Source organism: Dendropsophus ebraccatus, chromosome 12 (assembly GCF_027789765.1).
Source record: "Dendropsophus ebraccatus isolate aDenEbr1 chromosome 12, aDenEbr1.pat, whole genome shotgun sequence".
NCBI lineage: Eukaryota > Metazoa > Chordata > Amphibia > Anura > Hylidae > Dendropsophus > Dendropsophus ebraccatus.
In genome coordinates, this window is record NC_091465.1 from 34267118 (window position 1) to 34291032 (window position 23915).

At 40.8% G+C, this 23915-nt stretch overlaps 1 protein-coding gene and 1 long non-coding RNA gene across 5 annotated transcripts in view; one reads left to right on the top strand and one right to left on the bottom strand.

The window, feature by feature from the left end:
- Positions 1–23915, top strand: part of NCAM1 (neural cell adhesion molecule 1) — a 234826-nt gene that overhangs the window by 85806 nt on the left and 125105 nt on the right. The gene's annotated exons all lie outside the window — the stretch shown is intronic.
- Positions 645–23508, bottom strand: LOC138770112 (uncharacterized). The gene is made up of 3 exons (XR_011359398.1): positions 23423–23508; positions 2750–2872; positions 645–906 (listed from the first exon to the last, which is right to left on the bottom strand). It is a non-coding gene; the product is annotated as an uncharacterized lncRNA (long non-coding RNA).

The window sequence follows — 23915 nt, forward strand, 5'->3', positions numbered from 1 at the left end:
CAGTGGAATTAAGCTGCAATACCACATAGAAACTGAGGACAAGAGTGGGGCTGTTACTGGAGAAAAGGCAACCATGCTTTTCTCATCCTGAATAACCCTTTAAAGTTATGCCATGCCATCTGTGCTTGTATATCAGGACTACAATAGGATGACTAGAATAAGAAAGAAACAATATCAACAACAAAAGTAGCCCCAACACTATTTTTATATAATTGTTCTGTTAATTTTAGCTATTTCCACACTGCCATTTAGTGCCAAGATAATAGTAGCATAATAGCTTATGTAGAAACATCATATAGTGCTCCACCAATATGGGGCACTGAAATAATACCCCCTTTAAAGTGACTGTACCACCAGGCCCAGGCTGAAGTACTGGAGGCGGGCCGACCCACCCACAGTAGGAAAAACCCCAGCCCCTCCATGACGTGACTCCATTAGAATCAAAGAAACCCTATCATAGGGGCTAGGGTTTCCTCCCAGTGCCTCAGCCCGGGCCTGGTGGTACAGTCACTTTAAGAGCTCATATTATACAATTCAGTTTTAAATACTAGAAACCTACACTGATAAATAATATTGGTTAGTTTTATTGTTCTTTTGTGGTTTTAAAAGTATCCTAGAAATTAGGTGTAGTCAGTTGCCCAGTTCTTCCTGTCAGCTTAGTAGGCTTCATACACAAAAATCCAACCATGATAAAGATAAGAATGTAATCCGCCTTTTATATATCAACCAGTTGCTTATGAGAATGTTCTCAGAATGTTGTCATCTAGGTTATTCCAGATCTGTACAGCTGTGGGGCGGCGTGCCTTCTCCAATCACCGGGAAAATTGAGGCATGTCCTGGGACTCGTATCTGAAGGACATCTATGGTAGAACAGTTGCTGATGAAGCAGAAACTCTCTTGTGTTTTCTATGCTGGCAGATACAACATGTGATTAGCGATAATATAATACAACTTCTTATAGATTTTTCTATCCTTTCTTTTGATCAGTGCATGGGCCTGAGCTCTCCAGATGGTTCCAACACTTATTAATAAACCTACTACTAGACTCAGCTGTTTTCTGTGGAGCTTTCTGGTGTATGACATGCTCAGTATATATTTATTATATGAGGTTATAAATAATATATCAAAGCTGAACAATAAAGATACAGTACTGTATGGTATCTTAAAGGAAAATTATATATATATCATAAAAACTCATACTATTCATAAGGTCCCCAGAAGTCATAATCAACTTGACAGCACAAATCCTAATGATGATTACTTATTGGTTTGCCATTTCTTGCAAACTACTTAATTTTTTGATTCCTAGAGAACAGACAAAGGTCCGGACAGGGGAGGAAACGTTTTACTCAACATTTACTTACTTTAAGTAAAACTTAACTTTGGCTTTGACCACCAGATGCCCAAGGGCCAACTATAGTTTTCAATGATAAGACAACAGTCAAAAATTTACGGAAACAATACCAAACAAAGACTACAGACAGTGGCAGTTCTGTGTTGCCCCCCCCCCCCCCCCCCCCCCCAAACTCAGAGAATCTCTCCAGCTCCAGCCCATAATGTTGGGAGGTTGTCTTATGATATTTTGCCAGAATACGCCACAAATGTCCAGTTAGCAGAGGGTCAACTAGAAAATAGTGCTTGGCTCTCCAAACTGCGTCCCTACAGTTGTTGCAAAACCACAATTTGGATTTGGCTGTCCAGGCATGATGGGGAATGTAGTATTGCAACAGCTGGAGGGCTGCAGTTTGGAGACCCATGATATAGTGTAAGGGTTCAGGAAAGCAATGTGCTGCCATGTTGTCTGCAGATGGCTGTGCTTGGTGTTTTCCAGGTAGTTTCCTGGTTGACCAGTGACTATAATTGACTAACCATGGAGCCTTGGGAGACAGCTGAGTGGACCCTATATAGGACAACATGGCCAGGTGTTAGATCATTTGTATCACTGCCAATGGGACATAAATTACATATCCTACAGATATAAGACCATTTTGGAGTATTTGAGGTATGAAAAAGCTGTACTCATCTGCCTCTCTTCCAATCGAGTCTGACTTTTATTGAGCAGCGAGTGTGTGCAATCCCTGAAAATTATTAGATTACTGCCTGTATTACCAGAAGTTACCAAAGTGCTGAATATGAGTGTCTCACCCTGAACACACAGGTAATGCCTGGCCAGGGAATCACAGCTGAGGCAGGTCACCCTCTTAAGGCAAGTGATCGGAGGATTGAATGATTATTGTGTGTATGCAGTGCTTCTTAGCGGGACCAGGCACTGTCCGAAAGGTCACAAGAGGGGCAGCGGAGTACAACTTTTTTATACCATTGGGTTCTGAATTACAGTTTTAGTTTTTTATGTGTATACTTTTATCTTGCCGTTCATATGGATATATTTGAATCTAAATCTTTATGTTCTCAGAACCCTTTTTTTTCGAGAACACTTAGACTACTCTAAACATCCGTTCGTCTGTTTACATCACATCCAGTAGAAGTAGAAAAAGATGAAAACTTCTAGGTAAAATAATAGACAACAGCCCCTTTATATCCTGTGAGCTTCACATAAAAGAAAGCTGCAATTAGTGCGGCTCTATCTGTCAGATCCCGGATACCTGTGAACGCTTCCTTTCCAGTATACTAATCAGGATTGGAGGATTTCAGCGCCGTGTTTGAAGTCTCTACAGCTGCGGGGTGACTGTGTATGGGGTGTAATTATCATCTTTTTTTTTATTTCAGTGTAATCAGAAGAACAATAAACCTGTGAGAAGGTAGAAAGCTGGCTTTCTAGGATACATTACTAATAGTCCTGCATTTTCATATGTTTGTTTCTTTTCTTCTCTCGGCAAACGCTGACACCACCCAAGGAGATGATAATGTAGAACTGCAGGAAAGAAATGGGAAAAATGTTCAATATCCTACAAAATGTTTGAACCCTTGAAGTTTGTGCATTAAGAAATAGGAAAATAAGCAAATCACAAAGTGTAATTAACATCTGAGAGAGGCGCGAGTTAAAAAAAAGGGGGGTTACTGAGGCTAGTCACTGAGGTTAAACTAAGCCGAAAAGTAAGTTTGATTTAAAGGACAACTCCGGCGATTTTCTTTTTTTGCTTATTTAACACACATTACAAAGTTATATAACTTTGTAATGTGTGTAAATAAGCTGTGTGGCCCCGGTCCCCCCCTTTCCATCCTGCCGGAGTTGTCCTTTAAGTAGCATATAACTATGATGTGATGTAAGTTCAATATACATCATTGTAAGGGATAGTCTGGTTTAGAAATAGCTTTGGAAAATTCAGTTCGTTCACCTATTAACTAGCCTGTCCATACAGCTGTATAAATGCATGAGGGTCTCTTGCGCTGGAGGACCTAACACGTCCATTTATTATATCGACATCCCTTTGATTTCATTGGTGAAGTTCTCCCTGTGGTTGTGTTGCATGGGGAATTGAACACTGGCTACTGGATCCGGCTGATCAGAAGGGGGTCCAGCTAACAAATACTGTCCAAAGCTACTATCCAAAGAGGCCTGCTATGGCATTGGATTCTGTCAGCCCTTTTAAACTCAAAACAATCATTCAGCCAATAATTATTATTATTATATATTATAATTATATATTATCATATATTATTATAATCGGCCCATGTAAAAGTGTCAGCAATCAGCCGAGGAGCGTGAAAATGCAGCCCTGTAAATTATTGTTTATTGACTGCACATCTCGCTGTGTGAACAGAAGTGAAACAGGGTTCGTTCGTGCAGCCCAGGCACTCAGTTACTTGTGCCGTGTAAAGGCCCTGCAAGCCAGCACCAATCTTGCTGATCAGCGCACGGTTACGGCTGTGGTAATTGCCCCTTCTAAAAGGACCCCAAACGGTCACTAGGCCTCCCTGTCAGTCTTCAGGGCCATCTCATCTCTGTGCACAGCAGCTGCTTTCCTCACTTTACAACATCATTATCCTGTTTATTTTTAGAAATGACATTTATGTATTTATTGCATATTAATGCCCTAGGCCAGGGATCCCCAAGCTTTTTACCTTTAGACCCACATTAAACTCATAAAGGAAGGGAAATAAGTCAAGAATCAGCAAACCTTTGCTGATCAGAGTATAGATGTTATGATATCCAAATTGACATTGGTTTGTGTATATAACATGTCATCAATAATGTAAGCCACCAGAGCATATGATCAAGTCCTCTGTGGCCGTTCAGTTTAAGCAATGATTTGTAAAGAGGCATACATTTGTTCTCATAATGTTTCTCATAATCTTTTCATGCAACCCATGATCCAAATGCTTTGGCTGTAGCTGCCTGACATTTGCAATGTATACGGCTTGCACTCTGCATTAGTTTTATGAGCAGTACCATGCTGCCTTCTCATGTTTCCTGGTGTCTTAGGTAGAGATGAGCAAACCGGGTTCGGGTTCGAGTCCATCCCATTCCGATCGTTCGGTATTTGATTAGCGGGGGCTGCTGAAGTTGGATAAAGCTCTAAGGTTGTCTGGAAAACATGGACTATATGACTATATCCAATGACTATATCCATGATTTCCTCATAGCCTTAGGGCTTTATCCAAGTTCAGCCGCCACCGCTAATCAAATGCAGAAAGTTCGGGTTCGGATGGACTTGAGCATGCTCCAGGTTCGCTCATCTCTAGTCTTAGGACCTTATTATATACACGGCCTCTAAACAAGAACTGACCTTGTATAGTGGTGCTTATTTACTGAGCCTATTATTGTGCCATTATTCATTGGCTGCATGTGCCCTATTACATGGGATTATATGGGACGAGGGTTTTTTTTAAAACATTTTTTGACAGGTTAGAAAAAGCTATTAGTTGGCGCTCATCCATTGGGTGGTCCCTGTTCCTGCTACATAAAGCCCTGATGGTGCGTTTACACAGAGATATTTATGTGACAGATCTTTGAAGCCAAAGCCAGAAACAGACTATAAACAGGGAACGAGTCATAAAGGCAAGACTAGAATCTCTCCTCTTTTCAAATCCATTCCTGGCTTTGGCTTGACAAATCTGTCAGATAAATCTCTCTGTGTAAACACACCATTAGTTTTTTCCATTACAAATAGCTTTCTATTTACGCTCATAAGGGGGACAAGTGCAGATATTTTCCACCAGGCTTAAAAATGGCCCCGCTGCGTAGAGGTTGGCAGGATTTATGTAGAGGCGCAGTGCCCCCTCCATGTGCACAAACTGAAGCCTACGCCAGCTCAGAGCTCTTGTCAGGGTTCACTGACATTTTTCCTGTGGAAAAATGTTAAATGTGGCGCTCACAGAGGCCGCACCCCTGTTACGCCCTATTCCCACCCACATGGGCAAAAGAGCCAGATGCGAATAGAATATTTGCAAAACAAGCTTTTGCTAATATATTTATGAACATTGGGACCATCTGCACCAAAGAATGGCTTCTCCGCCATTTAATAATTGTCCCCCATAGTTTATGTAATTGATTAGTAACCTGAACTAATTTGTAATTTTCTCTTTAAACTTTTTGTAATTTTCACTTTTTTTGAAATCAGAATAAGGGGACTTGCTGTCAGTGCTATTTATGCCTTTATTCTCTGTGTAGCTGCACAATGTTTTCCTCCATGGTCCTTTTGTGACGCAGGTCTGTTCCTTCCCTTAGGTATTAATTATTGATATCTCCTCCTTTGGGTCAGTTTCATTGTAGTGGCTGAAATGAAATCACAGTCAGGAAGTCCTTTACTTTCTGAAGCTTAATATGCCTAATATCATACAGTAAATGCACTTAGAGAGGATGAAGAGAACAGATGCATTACTGATATGTAATGGATGCCAAGGCTTTCTGCGCCGATCACATCCCTGGTTAAGATGATGGCAGGCGTATCATTTCTAGCAAATGCCTTGAGCATTGTGTAAGAATGGAGCACATGGCATTGTAGAATTAGAATATTTTCTGTGTCTGTCATCTATTAAGGGAGGGTTAGATTTACATGATTATGGCTTCAGGTGTGAGCACTGTAATTTACATCCAGGAAATATAGCTTATGCGTTATACAGATAGACACAATACTGATATTCTGGATTGTTGTTGAAGGTTAGGAGTAATCAGGGGGTTTGTAACCCAGATTTTTGAACACTAAGATAAGCGACCTTCTGCTTCTCTTTTCCCTTCCCGTTGGAGACAAGAAAGTGGGAATGGGGAAGGAGTTGTACATAGCAGGACAAAGTATGGTGAGAGGGGAGAGCATACATACAGGGCAGTTTTCTACAAAGAATCACATAGACTGTGTGCTAGTCTGTAGGGCAAACTGAGAAACCACAGCAAAGTCTAGACTCGTGAACATGTGACGCTCACATCCAGTATGTCTTACTGGGATGGACAAAGCCACAGGAGGAAAAGGTGGCGGCAGACAAAATATCAGTGAGTGCAAAGGGATGAATATTGCAGATTAAGGCTGGGTTCACACTACGTATATTTCAGTCAGTATTGTGGTCCTCATATTGCAACCAAAACCAGGAGTGGATTAAAAACACAGAAAGGCTCTGTCCACACAATGATGAAATTGAGTGGATGGCCGCCATATAACAATAAATAACTGCCATTATTTCAATATAACAGCCGTTGTTCTAAAATAACAGCAAATATTTGCCATGAAATGGCGGCCAACCACTTAATTTCAACATTGTGTGAACAGAGCCTTTCTGTGTTTTTAATCCACTCCTGGTTTTGGTTGCAATATGAGAACCACAATACTGACTGAAACATACGTAGTGTGAACACAGCCTATATAAACTGATAATTTTCTATCTCTGTGTAACCACTAACATACTGTATATATGTAAAATAATTTTTCCATTTCAAAGGTGACCATTACTTTTAATATTTTTCTAACACCATTGGGAAGTATGACTGCCAGGATGCTTCGTCATATACGCAGCAAGGTGCCTAGTAGCCAGAAACTGGCTGAAACAGTCTTTTCCATCTCCTTTATGAAAGAGGTTGTCTTTGGGGCATAATTGTTTTATCACAAAAATGCAGAAATCACGTTACTGGTCCCCCACCACTTACCCTCTGGTACTTACCAGGTGGACTCTTTAAGCACAATCTGGTCTGTATGAGACATTGAATTCTGCAAGCATCCTGAGACTTCTTGTGGTTTTCCTTATTTCCCCTTTTTTACTGGTTGTATTTTTGCCCACGAACATTCTTTTATTGTCTTTATCCACCCTTAACATTTTACAGTATATCAATCAAAGTAAAATCCTTGTTTGGTATTTAGTATATTGCTTCTAGCAGATAAAATAAGAATATATTTCTTCTGTTTACCTCAAATTCTTGTCTTTGGATGCTATCGAACCCCCTCACCTCGCTCGTTTGTATTTTTTTTTACTGTCACTGCCGGTCTTTTTTTATTTTTATTTTGAAAACATCTAATAAAAATACAATTAAAAAGAATTGAATATGATGTTAATGGTTAGAAGTGTCAGGAGCCTTGCTGTGCGATACGGTCATCCTGATGTAACTGAGAAGGTGATTTTATATATTCAGACTCCTTGTGCCGAGACGTTGGAACTAGGGATCAAGTATGGATATCAAAACTACCACTTAATGGATACCTATTCTGAGAAGTAGGTAACAGGATCCCATCCCTTCTTACAGATGTTATTAAAAATCATCTATACCATGTTCTTGTATTACCCCACTTGAACAGTGGTTTGTGCATCACTTAATATACAGGCATAGAGCAAATAGAACTATTATTCGACACTTATATTATGTTATTTCTTTCTGCTTTCTAACAGTAAACTTGCAATATTCAAAATACTAAGAAATGTTTCCTTCGTTTCTAACTATGGAAGTCCAACCAAAGGGGCAAGGCCTCTTCAAGATTCTTCAGAGCTAGTCTCTCTCCAGCACTGTGTCAGTATAGGTAATAGGGCTTTTCTCTGCTAAGCACCTAGATGGGAGAAGTAAGAAAATGCTGAAGGTGCCATGACCCTGTCACTCTCTAGTCCCTGCTCTGGGACCTTCATGATCAGCTGGTGACTGCATTGATCAATCACTATTGATTTGTTGCCATTTGCTAAGACTGGAATGAGTCTCTTTGAAATATCAGAATTTCTGTGGTTCTAGAACAAGGAAGAAGTACAATATGTCAATAATATTTCTTTCAATGATTCTATTCCAAGATTTGGCTGACAAATGCAGAATACTGAGTAATAAATGCCGTATGAAAGTGTCCTACAAATGACATTAAACAGTGTAGAAGAACAGGGGTCTCTGGGACCCATTCTGTTGATTGGGTCTCAATGAACAACTTATCATATTTCCTGTGGATAGATAATAAATATCACATGTTCAGTCCTGAGTAGTGTTAAGTAAATTTACCAAACTGTTTGAGTTCGGCAACTTTCTCTGGCCTTAAGTGCTTAACATTTGACTCCTGGTGGTGGGAGAAGTTGGATGCCGCCCTAGGGAACCCTGGAAAACATGGTTACAGTCATAGGCTGTATGCATGTTTTCCTGGCACCCCTAGAGCAGAATCCAATTTCTCCTGCCACCGGGAGTTAAAAGCTGAGCGTTCAGGTTCGGAAAATGTTGCCAAACCCGAGTAGTTCTGAGCATTTTGCTGCCAGTGCTACGTCTGTAAGCAGACAGTAATTAACATACAACTAGATTTCTGGGCCAATGCTCAGATTTGTGAGCGGATAGAATGTGCAGAACAGTATCGGAATCTCTACATTTTATGGTTACATTGCTCAAGGTTGTTTTTCTGCAATTTCTTCTGTGCACAACGTTAAACAGTATGTGCCTGGCTTTGGGTGAGAATAATTAGCTGGATGCTTACTGACGGACACATTGGGGTTTATTGATCTAACATCACATGCAGGTAGCATATGTTCTCTAAAAAATGTCTATACCAGGGCTGAAGCGCCTTTGGTTTTCTGTTAACACACTAAAATGGATTCTGGATTTCACCTCGGGGAGAATTATGGGTTTTGTATCACACTAATGATAAGCTATGTCTTCATGTTAGTGCTGCAGGGTCAAATTCAGAGTTCCCTCATTTGTGCTAAAATATAGTAACCCTACAGGCTGTGACTATATGATGTGAAACTCAACTTGACTGCATCTAGAGAATTGTACTACTTACTTACCGGTATAATAGTCCTCAGGGATCATTATGTTAAAATGTACAAAATGTACAAGTTCTGAAAAGCTGTACAAATGGAGAGATGTGGCCAATATCCTTCGGTGGATGTTACTTCTTTACAGGTTATACCGACAATGCTGTGCCCCTATATACTCAATCACTGGCCTTGATGGTGTGTATAGTGGCATGTCATCACTACAGCCTTGTAAACAAAGGAAGGAAGGAAACCCGTGTAATAAGTTTGCACCCAGAGCAACCATCTTTTTTATGGCAGCTCGCCATGTGTGAGGAGTTGTGCAGGAAGCAGGGGCGGCTCAAGCCTTCTGCTTCCCAGCGCTAACTTCCTGTTTATGTACAGTACATTTTAGAGGGATACCCCCAGGAGGAGGCAGGTGTATATATATCCATCATGAAAGTCCAAAAAGGGGGGGGGGGGGCTTTACACATAGTTTTTTGTCTCTCATTTTGGTCAGTGTTGTTTAGCCAAAGCCGGCAGTGGAACCAACACAGAAAAACAACTATAATGGGAGGATTTGCATGTTATTATGTTTTTTGGACCCACTCCCGATTTTTAACTGTAATTACTGAGCAAAATAAGGACTAAATAGTGACTATGTGTGAACTCAACCTTAACAACACCACTTTAGACACTACCAACCAGACATATTACTGTGCCTCTGTTTCGAGTGTGAATGGATTCACAGCGGCATCAATTGTTTAATTTATTTTTATAACCATGTTTGTTTTCCCTTTTTTTTTTTTTGTTTGCAGCCATTAGCTGAAGAGAAAATAAGAACAGAGACCACAGAGAAACCAGATAGCAGGGAGCTGGGAGTACCATATTGGAAGCTTCTGCTGATGCCCCATGTCTCTGCTTCTTCCAGGCTCCTGTGATGTTCTGACCCCACAAGAACTGGCCCAGTTAGCCAATGAGTGATTGTCTCAGCGGGTCAGTCCAAGGGGGTTGGAGCGTCACAGGAACCTTGAAAAAGCAGAGAGCTGTGGCAGACCAGGGGCATTGGTGCAGCAGCTGTTGCAGGATCGAATGGGGGCCTATATGTTTTTTAATCATATGCTGTGTCCTTACTGTCATTTATATAACTTAAAAATACATTGATTAGGCTCATACAAGATTGTGGGGCTGATTGTAGGTCAAGTGGCCTGGGTGGAAATGCCCACAAACCAGACCCCTCTTGGTGAGGATATTTAGATACAGGGCTAGATCAGCACCAGGTTTGCAACAGGTAAATAAAGCCTAAAATTCTCAATGGGTTATTTTTACAGTGCTGATGGGATGCTAGACTACCAGGTTTCTTTCTTGGGTCCAGATGCCCCCAGAACATTTTGTAGGGCAGAATAGTGGACCCATCAGCAGTCGTGAAAGAAACACACACCACGCATAAAAACCTGGCATACTATAGATCTATTGCCCTGGCAAAAAGTAACACTGATGCCATCAACTGTATAAACTTTGTAGCAGAAGAAGATTACACGGCAAGGAGGGAATGCAGCTACTACCAACCTCCACCTAACGTCCTGACACTAAACCTTAGCATCCATATTTGCCAGTATAGGAGCATTACTGAATTGCATGCCAAAAAAAACCCCTCTTTTGTCATGTAATTTTATCAGTCCGTCACCTTACCTCCTCCGTTTCTTTCTCTTAAGTGAAGTATCATAATGGCAAACGTTTTTCTTTCAATGTGCTGCAAATTAGATGCAATTAGGCTTGAGAACAATTACATGACACAATAACAGAGACACTTTGTCGGTTTTTATCCGCATGCAGAATTCTCAGTAATATTTTATTCAGAAGTTTGCAGAATTATGTTACAGTGGATATGCCAACAAACAGATGAACTTTATATATAATTATCCAAAAGAAAAAGGTATTAGTTGCTTGGTTAAGAAACTCCATTAAAGGATACAGAGCTAATAGATTGTGAACTATCATTCTGGATCTTTAACCATTGCCACTGCTGGGCAGTTACAAAGATCCCATCTTGCCCTGGAGGATTTACATTTTCTGTGTGTTGCACCTATAGGTTACTGACTTTAGTAGCCATTTTGTAGTACTCCATCTTTCCTGTGGTGGCACTGTTGGGAATATGATTGCGTGCTGCCAGGTTATCCCATAGATAACAGCTGATTCCATTGGGTTCCAGCCACAGGACACCCTATGATCACCCTATTATAAGGGAAGTATGATGAAAATAGGACAATGTATGTAAATCAAGAGCTCAGCATGATTCAAGATCAGAAAGTAAAGTATTACAAGGGCCGATGTTGAGAAGCAAGTGAGCGCCAACCTGTCATATCAGAGCTGGCTTGCTCCTCGTTCCCTGTTCGCTGCCGGAGCTATTACACACGTAGACAGTAAGCAGGTACGAGCGGGCCGCGGGAAGGTGCGGGAGGGGTGATCTTAAGATCGTCCACGGAGCCTATAGGAGATAGCGGCGGTTTATTGCACGGAGCAATGGCCAGCAGACCGTTATTATCGTTAAAAACGTCTTGAAAGACAAGGATCAGCCGACATCGTGTATGTCGGCTGATTGTCAGCTTTTAACAGTAGTTATTACACTAAGCGATTATCGGCCGTAACAGGTGATAATCGGCCGAATACAGCCAATAATTGTTTGGTGTAATAGGGTCTTAAGGCCATTGAGTGAGCAGCTGGAAGCAGTGGAAAGCCACTAAATTGTAGTTGGTGGGGGATTCCATTTCTTATTACTTTATCTCTCCTATTTAAAACGCAATAATAGCTGCACTTTAAAATGAGTCACTGTCTTTTCCTGTAGTTTAATTACATTTACCCATATTATTTTTACTGCCGTTTTAAAGCCAATCTACATCCGTTACAGAGATCAATACTCCACTCTGAGCTGTAAATGGCACCTATCCTATCTGACATTGCTACATGCATTCTGCATTATAGCAGAAAGACGTCTCACATTAACAGCAGTCACAGGACACTCGCCAGCTCCCAGCCACTTTTCTAACGTTTGCATCACGTATGGATCAATACCTTATTTTAAGACAAGTCGTTTAGGAGGAAGAAATAGCAAAGAAAAATGGGAATTTTAATAGCAAATAAATATAATTTGTAAAATAGTGGGCTTAGTTTGTCCTGTCTGTAAAATGACACTTTCTTGTGCAAAGATTGTATTATGTTCCATTTACATCAGAAGGGTATTCTTACCTACCTCTTGGTGTACCCGCAAAATGACTGTATACTAAAAGGGGTTATCTAGAATTAGGGAAAAAAACCACTACTATTTTCTAGAAAAAAAAAACAAAAAAAAACAGCACCACCATTGTCTTCAGGCTGTGTGTGTGGTATTACAATTCAGCTCCATTCACTTCAGTGGAACTAAGCTGCAAAACCCACAGCCAAATTTAGAGGTGCTGTTTCTGTAAGAAAATAGTCATGGCCAAGTAAACGGGGCCTGTGTAAAAACTGGCCAGCCTCTGTGTCATATAGGCAGTCTATGGGAGGCTTGTGAGCCTCCTCTCTCCGCTCAGAAGAATTGAAATGTCAATGGAGAGGAGTGGAGAGAGGAGGCGTGCGACCCTTCCATAGATTGCCTGTATGACACAGAGGCTGGCGGAGAGTTCCGCCGCGCAATTCCGACAGTTTTACTCTGTGTGAACTGTCCCTTAGAAAGCACAGTCATATTGTGAACCTAATCTGTTCTGTTGCATGCATTTAGATGGTTTTCATAATGCTAGGGAGCACCAGCAGACATGACTATGCCATCGGCAACTTTGTTTGATATGCAGTTGTTAAACTGTGTTTTACATTTATACAGGTCCGCATATGCACTGTGTGGAATAATACGCCTCTTCATGTGCACTTGTCACCCTGTCAGGCGCAATTTTGGATAAGTTTTCTGTGTGGTAATTAATATACACCTATCCGGATTGCAGTGGTGGTCTGGTCCTCAGCACAAGCTGTAGTGCTGAGCACTTCTTGAAGTAGATTAAAATGTAAGAGAGACAAGGATCCCTGTTGTTTGCAGGGGATTTGGAAGCTGTAGGCACAAGATTTGAGCATCCTGTCTGCTAATGCTAAGGCCTTGTAGGTGCACATCACGCTGTGTACAGGACAATGGAGGTGATTGATCTTTCTATTGTGTCTGGTAAAATTACTGCTTACTACCAAGAACATAATGCAAAATAGGTCAGTGACAGATGAAAAATCTGCTGGTCATGTAATTCGGAACTCCAAAGGCTTTGGAAAAAAAAATTAATTAACCTTATAATCCATCAAGAATCAAGGTGGATGACCTATTGTAGAAAAAATAAGATATAATATGATAGCGGTTTATCTGTATAAAACATTAACCAGTTTAGTGTCTGTCATACGCAGAAATACAATAATGATTATACTGGGGATGATCATGAACGTCGATCCAAGGGGCCATGTACAGTTTAGCACTATAGCATATATAGCAGCTGAAGTCAACATTGATCATTTATAGCACATTATAGAAAAACATATTGAACCTCAGCTGTCAATCCCAGTCCCAGTGCCACAGGTGTATAAAATCAAGCACCAGCCATTGCATTCTGCCTTTACAAACATTTGTGCACAAATGTTTTTTTCTAAAGAGCTGACTGAATCCCAGTCTGGTACTGCAATAGGAGCCACCAATGCAACACGTCAGTTCATGAAATTTCTTCCCTCCTAGATAATCTATGATCAACTGTACATAAAATTTGGTGGAGAAGGGATATTCCTATGGGGTTGCCTTTCAGAAGTTGCCTAGGCTACTTAGTTCAAGTAAAAGCTTAACGCTTCAGCATACCAAGACACTTTGGACGATAGTATACTTCTGACTTTGAGGGGAGAGTTTGGGTTCGTCCCTATTCTGTTTCAGCATGACTGTACCCCATTGCACAAAGTGGGATCCATAAAGGCGTAGTTGGGGGAGCTTGGTGTGGAAGAACTTGACTGGCTGCATAGAGTTCTGATCTGGACTCCATCAAAAAACTTTGCGATAAAGCAGAACAGAGATTTGGAGCAAGGTCTTCTCATCATCATCAAACATCAGTGTCTGATCTCACAATGTGGACATTCTCTTGACATACTCTTACAAAATGTAGAAATGGGGATTCTGTTCATTGCAATATTATGGAGATGTTTCTTAGAGAGTAAAATCTGTAATATGGAAAAACCTCTTTATAAGACTTGAGTTATATGGATTTACAGTAAAGTAGGGTGCCAAAGATTTCTTGGAGTCTGCACAGCGTCATAATACTGTAGTCTGTGCAGTCCCAATGGAAATTCCTTTTGATAATATTGCTGAAATAGGCCATCATTAAAGTAATTTCTTCTGGTGTTTTCTTCACTAATTAAGAATTTCCGGTTGGCCCTTGATCCACAGGTCATACAAGGTGCAAAGGAATGAACAGTAAACTCATCATTAGAGAGCAACACAAGGATGGGTTTTTGTACCCAGGAGCACCATGTTAGCACCCTCTAAGTGAGACTGACAATTTATTGCTGAGCGACTACGTCAGCTATAGGTAGTTGCCATAGAAATCTTTCCTGGGATAATAATTATTTCATTTTGCTGTGTCCGAGAGTAATGTATTTTGATCATTGCTCATTGTAGATCCTAATAATACACAGAGCCGATCCCACTAAATTTAATACATTTCTGAACTTTTGTCTTGCATGATACCAACTAGAAATTAATTCCGCTGCCCTTTTATATAAGAAACAGTGAAGGAATTTAATAAGGTTGAGTGCTAATCCTTCAAGGTTTAGTGAGATTCTTTGTATGAGGCTTATTAGACCTCAGTACGACATTATATATTAAAGCCATTACTTCCTATATGCCATGTCTGCCAGAGCCGGAGTTAAACTTTTTTTTCCATATATAATGTAATTTATTATATAAAATACTGAAGATATGTTGTACGTTGAAATTACATCCAAGGAGGAAGACTTTATGTTAATATTTTGTAACATACCCTCCCTTTTTATTCTGTGCTACACAATACTGTGCATTGAAGTGTAACGTTTTCATGGTTGGCAGATTAGTAGGGTTTTTTTTTGTTCTGTCTTAGAAATGTTGTTAGTATTAGCTATAAAATGTATTGGACTGTCACCAAACTGCTCTAATTTATACACTGTTTAAAATGGCACAGTTCAAGACCCCCGTAGGTATTTCATTGTTTCTAGCAAGAAGTGGACAGTCTTCTGGCTGGAAATCTTACTTCTATTAGGTGCATCACAAATTCATGGTGATTTTCATCTACTGTAGTAGCGAATACCACCTCCAATAGCCATCTGCTCTCAAGAAAGGGCAGTGTTGTCTTTGATGGTTGTGTACTTCAGTCTCATGTTGCCATAATTGTTTACTGTTGTCTTTTACAATATGTAAAAGAGGACTCCATCAAGCCTCATTGAAGAGTCTGGAAACACAGGACTAGCTAGATATCCCTCCAGGAAGGACCCAGCCAAGAGGTTGCTCCTGTAAGGAAACCACCAAAACCACCATATTAAGTAGCCCTATAAGTCAATGTAATGACAAGGGAAAAACCAAGGCTAGTTAACCATCCACATTCAGCTGTTTTGGGGTGTTGTCTCTCATCAGTGTGGAGCAGTGTGTTGTCTATTACAAGTACGAAAGAAAAAGGAGTTGGGGTGAGTAGGGTCCACTAGTCATCTTTTCTTCCTCTAGAGCAGGGATGGGGAACCTTCAGCTCTCCAGCTACAAATTAGTGTTGTGACAATTTAGGACACTAAAGTCTGTGCTATTGATCGCTAGTGAAAACGAGTGATTTTGTGGCAAACGATTCTGAGGTTATTACATTCACGTTGTTATATGGTCTCTAATCGTTCCTCAGGATAACTCACACAACATGTTTTATTGGCGAATGACTTACGCGAACAGATATGCGAACGGTAGGTGAACTACCAACGTTAATTTTTTAACACGTTGGAAGACAAAAATGAAAGATTTTTCGTTCGTTGTTTGATCTTGGGTGTTATTACACTGGCGGATAATCGCTCATTTTTGATCGTTATAGCAAATTTTTATAACGATAATTGCTCGGTGTAATAGGGCCTTTAGATACGAATGGCATGTCCTAACCAATAAAAATCTGTACCAATCTCTCTGCCATTGCACTATATGGCATATATAGGCAGTGAGTGGCAGTTTTCTATTTACAGGAACAGATTTTACTGAATAGAATGTGTATGTGTTGCACATGTGTGAGTGGCACCCCAGTAGCTTCATTGAACAGTGCACAAAATGTTCCCCCCTGTATTCAGGAATTATTATATCCATATGTCTCTTCCTATGATGATAAATGAATTTCAGGCCTCTGTTATTTTTGGTGCTAACGACAAATGGTGTCTTTCACCTTGGAGAGTCGGCTGATGCTTGTAACAAGGTCTCTAAATGGAACTTTTCTTGGCTGCTAAAGCATGACTGCAACATAAGGCCATTTGTGAAAAATCTCTTGCTTTGAAAGTCAAATACCCTCTACCCTGTGTACAATAGGAAGCTTTTAGCATTGTTTCAGTGCCAACCTTGGAGATAATTTAAAGTGATTTAGAATTGTTTTGATGGTCAACGAGGAAGGAACACTAAGCTCCGGCACAACAGGTAGGGCATAGTAAAAAATGTTAGTGTTGCAATCTTTAATGTTTCTATCTGGTCCAGAATAGTGAATGCCCAGCAAATGCTGTATTAGCAGCTAGAAGCACTTGGCTCCAGTATCGTATTGTGTTGGCATGTAAGTAAAAGTGTTAGAACGTTGTAAAAGGTATGAAACATGATGACAGGTGTGCTGGATAAAAGTCATAGTCATGTCCTGACTATAATACAGTAGTAGGAAGAAAACTGTTTCTCTTAAGATTCTTTAAAGTGATATTTTGACTAGATTATAGATATATCAGATGATTATCATATAAGCTATTGTAATAGTGACCTAGCCTACTGGTTTACTGATTACTTTTAAAATAATAAACTATATTGGACATTTTGTCTGGTTGTATGCATAGTACTTGAAACCATTTGCATGTATCTTTATAGAATAGCCACAAAAATATCTCATCCCATACATTATTGCAGTCCAAACAGAGGCAGACATTCATGTAGACCACTTGTTCCCAGTCTTATTATGGTGGTGGGTGAGGGACCCTTAACAGGTTTTTGCCACTGCTAAAAAAAGATTGATATATGTGTGGGTGTAGCATTCTATAATCTTCTACAATTTTCTTAGTAAATATCTTTGAGGTTTTTGACGTTGAATTTGTCATCCTAACTATAATGCTATGTTCCCACAACAGTATTTTGCAGTCATCTTTTTGGAGGGCCATCTTTTGATAATGACCGATAGAGGGCTGTCATTTGACGCTAAAATGATGGCCATCATGTTTACATAGTGGGAACATAGACTAAAATCAATAGGTTTTGCAGCTTATGAGTTCTAGGGAACCCTTTCTAGGAACTGGACAGTTTTAGTAAAACTGAACAATTTTGTTTTTGCCTTTTCACCAGATAGAACCTAGGCTCTATTTTATTTTTTATTTTTTCCCAATTTTGATTTCCTATGGCCAGCAGTAACACATTGTGAATAGTGTTTGTAACATCTGCAAAGAGTTTGTATGTTCTCTCCTTGTTTGCGTGGGTTTCCTTTGGGTACTTTGTTTTCCTCCCACACCCAAAAGCATACAGATATGTGATTTTAGATTGTGAGCCCTAATGGGAACAGGGACCAAAATTGACAAACTTTGTAAAGTGCTGCGGAATTAGTTAGTGCAATACAAATAAAAGTGTTATTATTAATGAGCAAACTTGCCAAAAGTTCAGGTTTGGCAATGGTCGTCCTAACCCGAGCGCTTGGCATTTGACTCCCAGCGTATGGAGAAGTCAGATGCCGCCCTAGGGCGTCCTGGAAAACATGGATACAGCCTATGGCTGTATTCAGGTTTTCCTGACAGTGCTAGGGTGGCATCCAGCTTCTCCAGCTGTCAGGAATCAAATGGCCTTTGGGTTGGGACAAATGTTGCCGAATCCGAACTTTCGGGAGTTTGTCATTACTGATTTTGAAGCATTTGCAGATATTTTTATGGGTATATTTTTAGGCATTGTTACCACGAGAGCCTGGGTGATTTCATTTGTCCATTTTTCCCTTTAGCTTGTCATCTGTTAAACCTTTGTACGTTAGGAATTAAATCACACTTTAGTTTTAAACGACAAACCAAATTATACCCTGCATATTGAGATTTCCATCCACTTACTGCTGTTTCCATATCACGGTGTGAAAATGTCATGTTACGTGATGTAATCTTACATACTGAAATGAAATGGAGGAACACACGCAGTGCTAGTCGACTTGAAAAACTGGCTTTAAACGGGATAAAGTCTATGAAAATAATTTGCTTTTCTTTTTTTTTTCTTTTTTTTTACTATTTGGTCGGCCAATACAATCTGCAAAACATGGCCTTCAATATACAGTCAACTGCAAGCTAATTTCTGGACATTACTGAGTGCAAAGTATACTACCTGTAGCTGGAGAAGACTTTAGCAAGTGCAGTTAATCCTCTCTATTATTAAGGCCCTTGACATGGACCAATCATTACTTCTGCTTGTTATAAGCTAGGTAGTCAAGTGGGTGGTCCTATTCAGTGATTGGCAGCATTCTACAGGCGCACTTATTCACAAAGAACAGTCGATCACAGATTAGGAGTGTCTACTGTACTACTTGATCTTAATATATGAGAAATATAAAAGACTTTATAACATGCTGCCTGCATATCAGAGTGCATTTTCAATTTGACAGGTTCTTCTTAAAAGAGTTATACAGGGTTAGAAAAAGAGCACAGATAATGCCCCATCTGCCCTCATATTGGGTCTCGTACCAACGTTCAGCCTCAAATTGTGGACATATGTGGTTCTATTTCCGGAGGAAAGCGATCTAAGAGTATCGCATCTGCACACTAGTAAAATCTACATGGACTTTAATGTGGAAACCATGCTGAATTTCAGGTCAAAAAACCATAGCAGTTTCACAAACTCATCTTTCATTGATGTCAATCAGAGAGGGAGAACAGTGCAGAAAAAGAGGTGACATTTTAGAACCTGATCCAACCACCCTTCAGAGAAAGCTATAGTGCAACCCGGCCTAATCATACACAACCTCTTTATGTGTAAGACTTTAGGGGTTAGGACTGGCTTACTTACATACATGCGCAAGCTGAATTTCAGGCTTTAGTGGGCATCAAGAAATTCAGACTTCCATTGGCTTACATTATATCAGTTTATTGATCTGCAGTAGCTTTAACATTATTATGACAATAAATAGAATATTTTTCCTCTGTGGGAGAATAAAAAATGACATTTTGAGTACTTTTTTCCGTCCTTTTAAAAAAAAAAAATATTTGAGTTACCATAAAACTGTCTATATAACTGGCAGTTTTTACTGTAGTTATGTCAGCTCATAAACTAGAATGTCTATGATGAACCCATTATTGAGACGGGCAGACATGCAGTCCAACCACTGCTTTTAGAGCAGAGTGGGGATTGACAACAGTGCGGGGGAAGAAGCAACATATCAGGAGAAGGAGGCAAGTTTGCTAAATGAATGTACGGTGCATTGCAGTCCTTTCATTACTTTCCTAAACTAAACGTGTTACCGGGAGCCGCAGTGTATTTCAGGCGCTGGCGAAATCTCATTTCCAGTTCAGGGCTGATCTTCTTACAGGAAAACTGAATCCTTTAGATCTAAATAATTCAGATCAAAGAGTCTTCTGAGGATGTGATTGAAGTACAGCCTAAAATTATATACTGTAGAATATGTGCTAATGATAATCCTGTTGTTTGTATAATCTTCTAATGGTAAGTTAGATTTGGGACCTTTGTCCCTTCTCAATTACCTACTATCTACACATCGATTATAACTACCACATCAACCTCACTAAGAACACCAACATTGCAAATCCGATTTACACATCAGATGGCAGTTCATGGTGGGATTTTCCTTTCAAAGCGACTCTGTACCCACAATCTGACCCCCCAAACCACTTGCACCTTCAGATAGCTGCTTTTAATCTAAGATCTGTCCTGGGGTCCGTTCGGCAGGGGATGCAGTTATTGTCATAAAAATAACTTAATCCGGCAGCGCTGTGTCTAACGACTGGGGCTTACATTTGTATATGCATTAGGCTGGCACAACCTCTCTGTCCCTCCTCCCCACCCTCCTCATCATTAGGAATGCTCCAGGCAGATTGCTTCCTATTTCCCACCTGTGTGTATAATGAACATGGGCTGGATCGTTAAGACACCTGTGCAAAGCTCAAACAGCAGTAAATGTTCCTGGATCATTCCTAATGATGAGGAGGGTGGGGAGGAAGGACGGAGAGGTTGTGCCAGATAATGCATATACAAATGTAAGCCCCGGCCTTTAGACACAGCGCTGTAGGATCAAAAGTTGTTATTAGGACAATAACTGCATCACCTGCCGAACGGACCCCAGGACAGATCTTGGATTAAAAGAAGCTATCCGAAGGTACAAGTGGTTTGGGGGGTCAGATTGTGGGTACAGAGTCGCTTTAATGTTTCCACATATTACATATCCCTTTATAAGGCCATTATCCTTATTTAACTAGTAAACTCAATATAGGGATTGTGCATGATTGGGGCCCAAATTGTTCCTACTGTTAGGGTGTAGGTAATTGGGTAACAACTGTGTGCCGTGAGGTGTTATGTTAAAATGTGCGTTAGTACTCTCGCTAAAATGTCACATCGGAAGAGCCATATATGTGTAGATAGCCCTAAACTAATAACATTATATGTATTGCTGTGCATCGTAAGTTCCATAGTTGTGGCCCTCCTTCATGTATGCCCCATTGTTTAAAAACTGATCAAAGGGGTTACCAGTTTAGATAACCCTTGCCATATACCTTGCAAAGCAATTCTGAGTTAATAGTGCGATCCCCACAGTGGAGAGTTATGGCCCCATTAGATGACCTGAAACTCTTATTTACAGAACATATAACAGGGCTCGAGCATCGCCCTGGGAAGTACCACATGAATGATCACTGGATCATTCAAGAGGCCCTTTGTGCCATTACTGATCAGCTGCGCATCCTCTATTATATGGAGAGACATATGAGGAGAGATATGGGCAGTTGATGAGCAAGAATTTTTTTTAATAGGTAAAAATTACCATGATTAGTCAACGAATGAGTGTTTGTTATTTCCTGGCCCTATTACACAGGGCAATGTCAGCCTCTTCGGCTAACACACTCTCTGGAGGACCCATCCTGCATTACACAGACAATGCATAGATTGAGTTGGCATTGTGTAATGCTTTATTTCCCCTGTTGTGGTGCTACTGGGAAATTAAACATTTACTGCCAAATAACAGTTGATTGCTTTGGGTCCCTGCAGTGGGGCTCCCAGTAATAAGCATTTTGCCTTCTGTCAAGGACATAATCCCAAGATATTCATACCTTGCCTTTGGGCCACTCCCAGAACTGTCATGAACACCCAGAAAATGCTTGGGAAGACCCTAACTTTTCTCCTTGCAGTCATCACCACTCTAGATCGCTAGAACAATTGCTAACTATGCAAGTAGTGTTTATCCAATAACCCCTTTAAGGGTGGGTTCACACGTACCGTATCCGCAGTGGATACCTTCCTTGTCATTGTCATCCTGCTGCAAGTATGTAAATGCCAGCCCCCTTAACCAGCCACCACCCGGAGCATACTTTTACTGGTCCGCACTCCGGCTGCATCTGAGACTCACGGAGGTCCCACCCACCCAATCAGTGAACAGCGGTCAACCAAACGCTGAGTACAATAGTGACCTTGGCCTTGGCTAGTGACTAGCCGATCAGCTAGTTTCTGTAGAGTCAACATATCACAGGATTCAGGAATGTCAATAGCAGAACATCAGCTGTAGGGATTTGCTCATGCACACCGTCATGATGTGATAGTCTGTCACAGAGGTGTAAGTGTAACTTTGTAAGAGTCCTATTACACAGATTGGTTATCGCTCCGTGTAACAGAGACTGCGATCAGTTGATTGTTTCTATAGGTCCAGACTTAAAATCCAGACTGCGCATCGCTACTTGTTATAGTGATGCATGGCCGATGGCTGACAATTGCCCAGACAGTTAATACTTTACGTAACCACGCTCCTGGTCTTCTCCTGCACTCTGTATGCATCCTGGCACCGCGCACTGCAGCTTCAGAGCGGCCTGTCTGAGCTGACAGGCTGCTCAGGCAAACCCTGGCCGTGATGGTCCCGACAGCCCTTGCTAATCGATTATCGGGCCATGTAATAGGCCCAATAAACGAGCGCCGATCTAGCAGATCAATTACAGTATTGATCGAGCCTTCATCGTCCTATGTAATAAGTTTTACGGTATGATGGTAAGAGCAAGCTGCAGGCGCCCGGGGTATGGAAAAAAGCGTTACGGTAGAGTGGCACTGTTCCCAGAATAACACACCTCTTTCACCTGTCTGGCCTGCCCTTGTATCCTATCGGTATTACTGTACCTCCTTCTCTGCCTCTCAGATCTCACTGCTTTCTGATGTTTTTTATTAATTTGGTGTTTGGTGGGAGAGGGGTAGTCTTATACGACGATTATATACCAAACTCTCTATTTTAACTGGAAAAGTTGGGGGTCGTCTTATACGCCTAGTCATCTCATATACCGGAAAATACGGTAGTTAAAGAAAAGGAATTGACGCTTATTCTCACATTACTTATCCAGTAAGGAGGATTTCTCTTGTTGCACCCCTATTAGTATACTGTCATATTATTTTTGCTTAGTCTATGCTGATTAGAATTGGCTATAGGCTCGGAAACCCTTATTATGCATGTCCAAGGCGCCCAATATCTATTTATTCCAATCTTTACCCACTAGTGACACTAGTGACTGATGTTGTATAGGAGAGCCTGACACGGTGTCTGCAGAGCAATCCGAATTACCATTACAAAGCTAAAGTAGCCATTTTACATGTAACCTTGGAGAAAGTCACCAGTGATTATCATTAGGACGCGTCTAGCTTTCCGCCTGCAGTTCTCTAATTGCTTATTAGATAATAACAATGAGTATAATTGTTCTCCACATGAAATTCAGATGTGTGCGTTTACATTGTGCAATATTATTATATTGGAGATTGTCTCGTGTTAAGGTGCAGTACAGGGCGGGGGCTGCGCTCACTGTAAACCGCCATTTCTTCGTCTTCCCAGCAAAGCCGTTAAAATAACTCAGCCGCCATAAGCAGGCAATTAAAAAAGAAACGCTATTAAAACCAAAGGACCTTATAATGAAGACGCTCCCAGGTCTCGGTCCTCCCTGCTGCTTTTATGATGCAGCCGGTTTATGGCTGAGACCTCGTTCTTCTCTGATGGGAGGATGCTGGTGAGTTGCCATGGCAACAAGAAAGCCGCAGAGGCCTGGTGAATAACAATGGGCAGGCTGGTGGTGGAGCGAACAAAAGGAAAGCTGTTTGTGTATCCCCAGGACGCGCACAGGGTGTTTATTGTCTACACTTTGCATCTGTGAGGTTCACCACTGTTTTCAGATGCTAATTCAACCCACAAAGAGAAGAGCCAGGTGCATGGCTGAAAAGGGAGAAAAAATTAAGAAGAGGGGGAAAATGTGCTTACGGTGTCGCCGATGTTCACTATTAATTACATCCGAGGATTTATAATTCTTATCGAATAGTTGTGTTGCTCATAGCGACCAGTGTGTCCCCGTATTACACTGGTTACCAAGTGCAACACAGCTATGCTATATTATAGTGTCTACGG